General features: G+C 38.2%; 1 long non-coding RNA gene across 1 annotated transcript; it reads left to right on the top strand.

The window, feature by feature from the left end:
• The first annotated feature begins 411 nt into the window (after positions 1-411).
• LOC135311752 (uncharacterized) lies at positions 412-9471 on the top strand. The gene is made up of 4 exons (XR_010371337.1): positions 412-450; positions 4600-4708; positions 6933-7110; positions 9046-9471. It is a non-coding gene; the product is annotated as an uncharacterized LOC135311752 (long non-coding RNA).
• The last annotated feature ends 1360 nt before the right edge of the window (positions 9472-10831 follow it).

Below are 10831 nucleotides of genomic sequence, written 5' to 3'. Positions count from 1 at the left end.
TTCTGGGTTTATCTATCTCACTTTGCACTGGCACATTTTAAGTGAAGCTTAACTAACCAGATCTTTTGAGAGTCTTGTTAGTCGAAACCAGAGCATTATCTCTGGAGGAAAGAAAAATATTCCATGAGTGCTTATGTAGAAACAAGCTGAGCCTGAACAAGATACCACTCTAAATTTCAGAGAGGAACTTTAGATGCTTAGGTCAAGTATCACAACAGCTGAGCTTTCAGTTTCCCTTCAGGCAGATCTATATAGCTGCTGCTAAAATGAAAGATACTCACTTCAGTGCCACTGAGTTTGAAATGTTTTTGTAAATCATTAAATGAACGATTTATTCTGGCCACAGCTGCATGGTCTAAAGTTGATATTTGGAATCTGTTAATCATTACTCATCGGCTACTTGCTGCATATCAGAAGGTGATTCCAAGTGCTCCTGCTAGCTTTTCAGAGGTCAGTACCTCTGGCTCTCTTTGCATAACTAACCTGCATCCAGCTTCTGTTAGAGGGTCTGAAATGTCTGGTCAGGTCTTTTTTGTAACCTCTCTAGTGCTACCTGAAGAAATATCCTAAATTCTCTGGGTCAGATGCATGCAATGATGGTGAAATAGTTGGGACTGAGATCTCAAAGCTGTGTTTTTTCTTGAATAGTCTGTCGGCACTGAATCGCCACCAAAGCCTTCCTGTATGGCTCTGTAAGCACCCAAGGTGATGTCTCCACTCAGGTCCTTACCTGGCCCATTCCTCTTAGCGCTGAGAAGCTTAGCTCATAGCTCGGTCAATGTTTTTAGGGACAAAAACTGTCATTCCTTTGCCTCAGAAGGCTGGATCTAGCGGATCCAGCTGGATCCAGTAACTTAGCGGAGCTCCCTCTCAGCTGGTCTGAGACCCCCACCACCTTTGACCTTGCTGTGGACTACTGGAACACCAAACAGGTTGTATTCTCCTTCCCCCAATTTAATTTATCTTGCTCTACCGATTTCTTTCTTATTTTGTATTGGGATTACTATATAGGTTAAAGCGACTCGCTTAAGGACAGCGGAAAATATAATAAAATTGTGGTATATGTTAATCACCTGGCATCTCGTTGGTGAAGTGCGTTAACAGACAGAATCTGTCTCACTGTGGATAACAATCCGGACACAGTGCATGACACCCACTCTCACTAGTTTCTAATCCTCATATTTGCAAGTTCATCGCTCTTCAGTTGATCTGGTTTCCTTCTTAGCCCAATGCTTGAAGCCCTTTGCCAACTCCTTTTATATTTTTTCAATGACTCCTCTTCCTCAGGCTGTCTTTACTTACCTTAAACTCTGCTGCTGTTTCTCAACATAGCAGCTCTGACTTGTTTCTCTTGTGCCCTAATTGAGCCATTTTCCCCTCTTTTGTGCACTGGAAGCAGAAAAGAAATTCCCTAATTTTAGTTTGGCTCTTAAGTGCTGTATTAGCCAACAACAGCAAAGAATAGTCATTCCATGGAAATGTGGAGAGCCTACATCCTTCAGCTGCTGGCTCAATGTAGAACAAATATTTGAAGAATTCAGGTATCAACCCTGGGCAAACCATTACTGAGAATCTGCAGATTTCAAATATTCCAAACCTTTCATTTTGTCCAAATTAAATCATTTTGCTGGCATGAGGTAATAAAAAGCACGTCCCTAATACAAGCATTAGCTGTCTTAGTTTTCATCTATCTGTTCCAAAGTATAGTGGATGACACAGCTAACTTTCTGAAAACTTTTCTAGCATTGAAAAAGCATTCTTTTCATCTTGTTCTTCAAGATGACTGCGTCAGTTTTGCTAAAACTTAAAAAAAAATGTTACTGTAAGCCAGCCAGCTACCATGGAATATTCTGGCCCAGAGTGATGGGTTAATATGTAAGCAATTGAAAATAAGATCCTATAATGGAAAACACTGACAAAACGTTATATTTTATCTCTAGTTGTATGATGAATAAAGTATTTGTATAATCCCATTCTTTTCTTTATTGCATTCTTTTCTTTTTTGAGACATAGAATGTAAGTAGGTTCAGCTAGAAACAGTACAACAGCAGAAAAATAAGCCTGATTGCTTGTATCAAAAAGCTAGATGAGAGATTCCACTTGCTTTGAAGAAAAGGACAGGTTACAAAAATAGTTCAGAGAAAAAACAATATTTTTTGTTAGAATTAAAATGCTTTGTATGTTCAGTCTTCTAGGAGGGTAAATGACTGCACAGAATGGGCTGTGTAGATAATCTTGACATCCCTTAAAACAATCATTGATCAGACACTGTAAAGCCTCCAATAGAGGTACATTGGTCCTGAGAGAATGACAGAAAATTAGAACAGATTAAGTATATTTACTTTGGCAAGACAGAACCAAAGTTTCTGAAGCAAAATATTTTCTGACACAGTTGTAGAAATAATGGTGTAACAGTAGAAAACATTCCAACTAGAAATGGAATGTGTACAAATCACTGATTTCTTTGTTGCCTTTTGATTCAGCTGGTATCCAATTCTATTGCTGTGACTGTTCTTTAATTTAGAGCTAATTGTAGATGCAGTGTGCAAATAGATTACAAATTTATGTTTGCAAATGCAAAAGATATATCAGTTCTATACTACTGGGAAAAATAAAAATATTTACTTGAATACAACTTTGGATGAAAAAATTCTGATGCCACATTTAAAAAACAAAATCTTATGGATTATAGATATTATTTCAGCACTCATGGTTTAGCAGTGTTCTGTAGAGATACACTGTTTCTTAATGGGTTTCTCAGGGAATTCATTCCTCATGATGAGCAGTACCTTAAAGCATAGTTAGTTTCACGGGGGAGGGTGGTGCCACTCCTGAATTTAGAAGTTAGGGTTAATAAGGATCACAGACCCCACCCTTAGGTTTTCACAGTCCTTTTACTGAATAAGCCAAAGAAAATAGATTGCATTGACAATATGCACTACTCATTTTTAGTGGAAACTGAAGTTTTGACGTGCTGCAGTGTATTCTTACAGTTCTCCAGAGTGGAAGTCACATATATATAACTGTTTTCAACTGATGCCTGGGGGAAATGATGAGTTCAGGCTGCAGTAGTAATGCTGAGTTAGCTGGAAGCTGAGAGAAAAGATTTTTAATAGATGCACAGGAAAAACCTGGTTGAAGGCTACTGCTGTTGAGGAACATGTTTAGCCAAGAATAAACCAAAGGCTGAACTGAAAGATTTAATTGGTTAATTATAGATCAATTCATTATAAATTGTAGAATGTTCACTCCTCAAGAAACAAAACAGTGCTCTAATTTTAACCTGAAGTCTTTGTCATTAACTGTAAATTCTTGTTCTCATTATTGCAAAGCAAATACAAACAGTATTCTTCCATTACAGAGATGTATTTCTAGTGAGAAATTCAGTTTGTCTTCAATATAACCCATTTTGTAAAGGACCACTTTTTAAGCTGAAGGACATTCCTGAAAACTTGTCTTTTTCTTCTGAATGTTTTTCTGCAATCCTTTCTGCACTGCTGTGACATTTTTAAGCTGCAGATCTCCAGTGTTGTTTTCCAAGGGAAGCTATTTCCATGGCCTGAGCAAGTGAACGGTGCAAAACAGGCCACAGAGCAGGAAAAGGGAGAATGAGCGTCGAAGGAAAACAACCACAACTACGAACAACAATTGCAATGAATGAACCGGGGGAGTCTGAGGTTTTGTGACTCTCTCAAACTAGCCTTTAGAAAGCAAAAGTAGATTCAGGTCACAAACATGTTTACTCGCTGGGACAGTTTTGTGATGTGTATTTTCCTTAAGGTCCCAGGCAGGCAATTTCTGCCAAGGGGTGTATGACAGCAAAAGCGATGGCTTAGAATTCAGATTACAATTAAGGAGACCTGCAGTAAGATTTTGTTAAGGAAACTAATCACATTCTCCGGGACCAGATCTAGTGGCCTTGATTCATGCAAATTAAAATCCTTCTGAAGTCAACAGGATTATTTGCTGGAGTGGAGAAGACTCTAAAGAAAAATGAGCCATTGATCCAAACCCTGTATACAGTCTATAGCTTTAGGTAAAGCTGATTATTTGCCCACACTGTATGTTCTGGCATTTATAGTAGTTCACCACTGGCTATGAGAATGCAGTCACAGGAGTATCTTCTTCTTCACTCATGTCTCCTCCTTCACTCATGTCATGCCATAGTCATAACTGATTCAGGGACCAACTTACAGGAGTGTGTCTCTTCAGCTGAATAACCATGAGCTCCAATATCTCTCTGATGATTTGCTCTGAGCTTTGTGGAGGCAGATCCACGTTCGTATATAGGATCATGTCTACTTGTCTAAAAAATGTGGTACATCTGGGAGAGTAGAAATAAGAAGAGTATTTAAACTATTTTCATCCTGAGAATAGGACCATCCTATTCATTTTCTTAATGGTTTGTCTAGTCCAGCTGCTATGGATCCAGGTGATACAGATTTCAAAATTTTCCTTGGAAACTGGTAAGAAATTCTTCTATTAGGACAACTTTCATAATACTGCACCTAAATTTTGTTTGGTTATGTCTGTATTTCTTTTGCCTATTTCCAGCTATGGCTAACTGAAACTTGCCATCTGTGGGGATTCCTTTCTCAGGTAGAACAACAAGGTGGGAGAGAACACATGCATGGAGGGAATAGTGAGGAAATCCCTTCTGAAGTTTATTAACTTGACTCCTTTGGGTCTACTGGAAAAAGAAGTGATGGTGAGCAGGACGTATGCATTCTAAATGGTGGTCTGTCTACTTCTTCTCTCCATAAAGGCTGGTGTCTAACACTTTGTGAAATTAAAAGTAAAGCAGAAAATTATTGCGAAAGGGTACCTGTTCTTTTTAGCCCATTCTATCTTACCTTGATTCCTTAGTTTTAAGCATCCTACTATAAACATCAAAGTCCACCAGGGAGAAAACAGAAAGCAGGAGCAAACGACATGGTAGGTTATTGGGAATAAAAGCAGATAATAGTCCATATAATATAACTGGAATTATAGCAGAAATTGTGACATTTCTGGTACAGTTTCATGTGTGGACATCTAACTGTGGATATCATATCTGATTTCCATCACATTAATACCAGAACAATCTTGCTTTCAATCAAGCGAAAGCAAGCAAAAGTCAAGGTGTTAGAGGACAGAAAAGAGAAGAGTCTGAGGGGACACTGAAAACAACTGAAAGTGTTTGTTTCACGAAGAAGATGGTAGTTATACTGCAAGAAAAGGATTGTTCCAGGAAATAAAGGAAGAGCTTGGCAGTCTCTGTTCTCTCAAAAATGCAAGAGCAGACTGACTTGCAAAGAAATTGAAAGGCAATAAATCTAAAACTGCAAAAAGAGATGCCCTTTTCCACTGCACATAATTACATTTTAGAACACACCACTACAAAATGCTGCTGCATTAAGGTACTCTGTAGAAGTCCAAAAGGATTATGATTTTTTGTTATGAATACTAAGGATCCCATTCTGTTATGTTTACTAGAATAAAACTATGTTGAGCCCACAATTTGTGTTTGAATTTTCAAAAATGCTGCTGGAGCTGTGATTTTTTCTTTCTGGGCTTTTTTTTTTTTTTTTAACTTAAAACTGTGTTCTATGGGTAATTTTTATTATGATTTGAAAGAATGTCTAATTTTGAGTAATAAGAGTGCTGTATTGCCTGAGATTGAAAGACTATTGCTGTGCATATATCCTGAAATAAGAAGTTCTCTTTTTATATTGCTTCATCAATTTTTCCCCTCTTTTGGTTGCTTTGTTCATCAGATAGTTACCTTTTTAGATTTTGTTTTGATTACAAATATTTGCATTACTTCAGACGAGCTTTTAACTTTATGATCTCTTTGGTTCCACTTTTTCCTAAAGCCCATGGGTTTCTAGGATTTGAATACTCCAGTCTAGGTCTTCAGCTGTTCTTCGTTACTAGTCTTATTTTTCGTTCATTTTCTATTTGTAGCAGTGGCTCCAGAAGAGATTGGGCCTTCATTGTGTTAGGTGTGTTATAATCAATCAGTAGGATTTAAAACATTTATTTGTTTATATAGAAGGCAAAATTTATAATTTATAATTTTTGCCTTCTCTAAAAAATATTAGAGATCTGCTTGTCATTTTCTTCCTCTTTGAATGTCATGCTGAAATAACAGCTGTGGAGTGTTTGGCCCTTTGGTCACAATTTTTCTTCCTTCCAGTTTGGGTTTGAGCCATGCTGGTGGGGCAGGGATGTTGTACTGCTAGCATCTGCATTGGAAAATATAATTATATTGCTTTTGACACCTGAGTTAGCTTTTTTGGAACAAGCAGGGATCCCTTTACCTGGTAGTGCATTATGCTGTGTAAGAATAACTGTTATACCGATACAAAAGGGATTTTGTTCTGTGGAATTATCAATAGGTAATTATTATTAACCATGTTCATTAACGAGGAACTGTTGTGATATTCTCATTTTAGGCACACATTGGCCCTTCTAGCATCACATCACAGGAGATGCTTGTAGCAAGCGGCTGTGCAGCCCCGGTTTGGCTCGTTGCCTCCCTGGCCTCAAGAAGGCTCAGCTTCTGCTTTTCTCTATTTACAAGGTGCACTCAGTTTTCAAAGGTGCTCAGCTCTGTGAAATGTCAGACTGGTTTCACAGCACAGCCCAGCTAGCCTTTTACACATAAGATCCTGAAGGCAATGACAAAATGGTCTCCAGCGTGGCCAGAAGAACCCACGTACGTAGTTCGCTAAGGTCTGCAGAGGTCATTCAGGATCGGATCTCTATATAGGAGTAACAGAGCTTTTTATAAACTTCAGAAGAAAGAATTAAGGTTTCCACAAAAGCCCAGAAGCCACTTTCACTGTAAACTAACAAAAAGTATATTATATAGCTGACATTTTAATGGGCTTGCTATTTTGGATACGAGGATGAAAATGATGCAGTTCTTCCATTTTTCCTTTTTCTAGCCTTGCGTTGGTTACAGTGCGGTAACCAGTAGACCAGAGCCTTTTCTGTGTAAAGTGGTGAACATTCAAAGACCTACCACATGAAGTCCCAGTCCTGCAATCAGACATGCGGGGAGAGCTTCCCATGTGTCCAGAAGCCCACTGCAGCCAACAGAAACATAAAAGATCACTTTGGAAGGTATAAGCTCAGAAACTGAGACAGATTTATTTTTATATTTTCCTTCCATCAAAATGCAGACATATTTTATATTTCTTTTTTCATTCATCCCTTTAATTGTCAGTATTGTTAATTATCTAAAATGTACAAAAGCTTCTAAAATGTGACATAGGAGAAGTGATATAAAAATGTATTTTAATTCCTAATATAGAGGATTATAATTACGTGATTCCATGATTTTTTTCCTTCCCTGATGTTTTCCAGAATGTGCTATAAAAATAAAAACTTACCACTGTCTCCTGGCATGTGGTAACATGGTACTGGCTTTCTTTATTTTTCTTTTCCGGCCAATTCAAAGTCACTATTTTGAAAAATCAAAGTCTTTTTATTTATCTTCCTCTGGATCACTTTGTCCAGAGTAAGTGTCCAATATCAACAAAGAAGAGACGTAGTAACTTAGTGTGTCCCTTTGTTCCCTCTGTGAAAAACGCAGCGCTATACATCTTTGCTCCCACTGACTGCATGACTGTCAGACATGAGCATACCAGCATTTTTGGAGTAACTTTCTCAAGCACAGTTCATATTTATACAGACTAATTTATGTGTAACAGAGGACTCTTATGGTAAAGGAAGTAGAATGAATAATAGCCTGAATAAACCAGCGTCTTCCTTCCTACAGAAAGCTGGAAACAGGAGTTAGCAGAGGCCTTTTTTACCAGTGGTAGCTTAGAGAAAACAACACAAAACTAAATCTAACTTCTTCTTTTTATTGATATCTTCCTGTTGGCAAGTTGTGGAAAATCATGTCATTTCAGAACTAGGTCACTTCAGGCACTTAAAAAATGCTCACACATTATAATAATGACATCACAAAAGGAAGGAAAAACAATGCTATGACCAATCACAGAAAAATGAGATGGTATAAATGTCATACCTTGCAATATATATTACAGTAAGTTGTTACATACCGTGTGACCCCTTAAAAGATGAGACCTTCTTCATCTCGAGTGCCGGAGAGGTCTAGGCTTAATGACTGTTCCCATTAGTGAGATACCCTAAGCTCAGAGGTTTGGGTATAGTGCATCACAGTACACATGCCCATTCTCAAAAATAGGTGCCTGCCCCAAAGAACTTCCAGTTTCAAAAGGTCTTATTGCTGTCATGCACAGGGCTTGAAATTCAATCACTTGATTAAGTCATTAGCAAATTACACATTAAGAGGTTTTGTAGTAATCTTAACATAGAAATAAGCCTTTAGGCTTTAAGTATATGTTGTTTTTATTATACTGTAACTGATTTACCATTATCTTTCCTTGTGACAGATTTTCTTCCCTGAGGGACATGGCCGTTGCTAATATTTCCATTATGCTAATATTCTAAGGGCCAATTATTGATATTGACATCGCAACCTTTTTGAAAAAAGTACCATTCATGAGTCCATGCCATTCATTTTCCTAGAACGAGTTAATTTTTTTTACCATTAACATGTCAATTACTTGAGTCTCCATTGATTACCCAGTTCCTGTGGATACTGCTGTCTGTCATCGCTGCTGAACACTGATTACTATTCAAGAGCCTGTCATACCATAGAATATTTTTGTAAAACCAAACTGGTTCACTTCAGACGCACAAGACCTAGGAATTCAAATGGCCAACCCCAGTCTCCAAGAACTAAACAAACCACACAGTTGAGCTCAGATATGGAAAACCCTGCAAACCAAACAACCAACTCACTATACACAGCAAGGCGAAAAGTCTCCCTGATACAGAGCCAGGGCAGCCAGCTGAGAGCGGCTATTGCTGAACAGGAGAGCGTGCAGGCGGGAGCTACTTAAGCTAGCAAAAAGTAGGCAACACTGTTTAAGATAAAACAGGGCTTAGCACAGCAGTGATGTAGTCTGAATTACTTGCTCTGCAAAATATTGCGCACTGACAAGATGCTTCTTTTGCCCTCAGTGTTCTTGGAGCAGGAATTCTGCAGAGAGTGTGCAAAGAGGTTGGCGTAGGACAGCAAGAAGCCTCAGGCAGAGGTGTCCTCCCAGGCATATGCCAGTGCGGTCAGGAAGAGCCCTGCTTCTCTTGGTTGTAGCAGCAGCAACTCACAGCAACAGTTAAGTTTACAAGCTTCCTCAAGTGCCTGGCCTGAAGCTGAACTCCAGGATCATCTCACAGTGTTCTGGTGTCGGTGGTCACCTGGGGGCTAGAAAGCCTGGGGAGCAAATGAAGAATAAGATGGCTAGCATGTGTGAGTGACTGCAGAGGAGACCAAAGGAGGAGGGTAGAGAGCTGGATTAAGTGCTGCCTGTTACCTTGAAAAGCCTCAGAAGGGAACGGTTGCAAGGATTAAAAATTAATGTGATTATTTTAACAAATCATGTTGAGAAGAATAAGAGGGGTAAGTTCCAAGCAGAAATATCTATGAGACTGTGAAACAATTTCCAAAGTAAAAAGGTTCCCAAAGATCCCTTGTTAAGAGTAATTTTAAACTAGTTTAGACAAAATGCATATAAACAGGGACAAAATAATCTATCAAATAATGACAATAGTTTCTTACCTAGTAAAACCACTGCCTAGAAAACAAAACAAAAAACCTATGTCAGATGGAAAAGAAATATTCCAGTTTTAAGATCTTGTTTGAGCCAGAGGTCAGTATCTCTTTACATCAGTAACATTCAGATTCCCATTCTTTGTGCATTCTGCAAACCAGCAAGTCAGTATGAGACATTTTGCAAAGTACAGTATATTCCTAAAAACTACAGTGTGCATCATTTCTTGTGACCAGCACATAACTTCGCACAAATAACTGTCACATTAGTACGGCAAATATACTACTCTGTTGAACTTTCAACTATACTGTTGAAAGACTTTTGAGGAGCCAATCTTTTTTGATATGTGGTACTTGTTTGCTCTACTTTTTTGACAAATTTAATTTAATAGCTCAAGAAAAAAGGCAATACTCATGTCCAAATTGCTTTAGAATTTCAGAAAAGGACCAGAATATTAAGGTGGCTGTTTCATGGCAATTCCAGCACTTTTCATTGTGTAACTTTAATTGCTAGTACTTCCTGGTGCTGTTCTGCACTTAAAATTATTTTTCATGTAACATGAATTTTAACTGGGTAGAATTCAACAAAAACTAATCTGGTATAGATTTCCATTAGCGCCTAGGAACTGCATGTTTTTTAATATACTTACGTAGCATAATACCTTGGTTAGCAGGGAAGCACCTTCAAGCCCTTTTCACAGATGAATAACTAAGGTCCAAAGATATTGCAAGTAACATTGCCAAAAATATGTAAGTCACATCTTCAAAAGCAGGTTATGCATCCAAAGAACAAATATCAGAATTGTATGTGCCATCAGCTTCTACTGAAATAATTGGGAAATGGCCTGGGTATATCCAAATACCATAACCTTGTTAATTGAAAGTCATTAATATTATCACTTACAAGTCCAGAACGAGATGAAAACAGGTGCCCGGTTCCTATATGGGCCTTATTTTTCATATATGCTGCTAAAGGGTGTTTGTGTGCTTTGGAATGGGTGTCTTCATGTCTTCTGCGGTACCTTATGCCCCTGAAGCATTTTAAGAAAAACTAAAAATTCAGGCCCATAGGTCCCTTCGAGGTTAAGCCGTAGTTGAGCAGGAATCGGCAGGATTGCAGTCTCGGTCACAGGTACTTAAAACCTCCCTAAGTTCCATTTTAATCACATAAGCCCTTTTCTAGATCTAGGCTTAATG

The sequence above is a fragment of the Phalacrocorax carbo genome, chromosome 2, assembly GCF_963921805.1.
Source record: "Phalacrocorax carbo chromosome 2, bPhaCar2.1, whole genome shotgun sequence".
In the NCBI taxonomy this organism is placed as follows: domain Eukaryota; kingdom Metazoa; phylum Chordata; class Aves; order Suliformes; family Phalacrocoracidae; genus Phalacrocorax; species Phalacrocorax carbo.
This window is presented reverse-complemented; position numbering and strand designations above follow the sequence as displayed.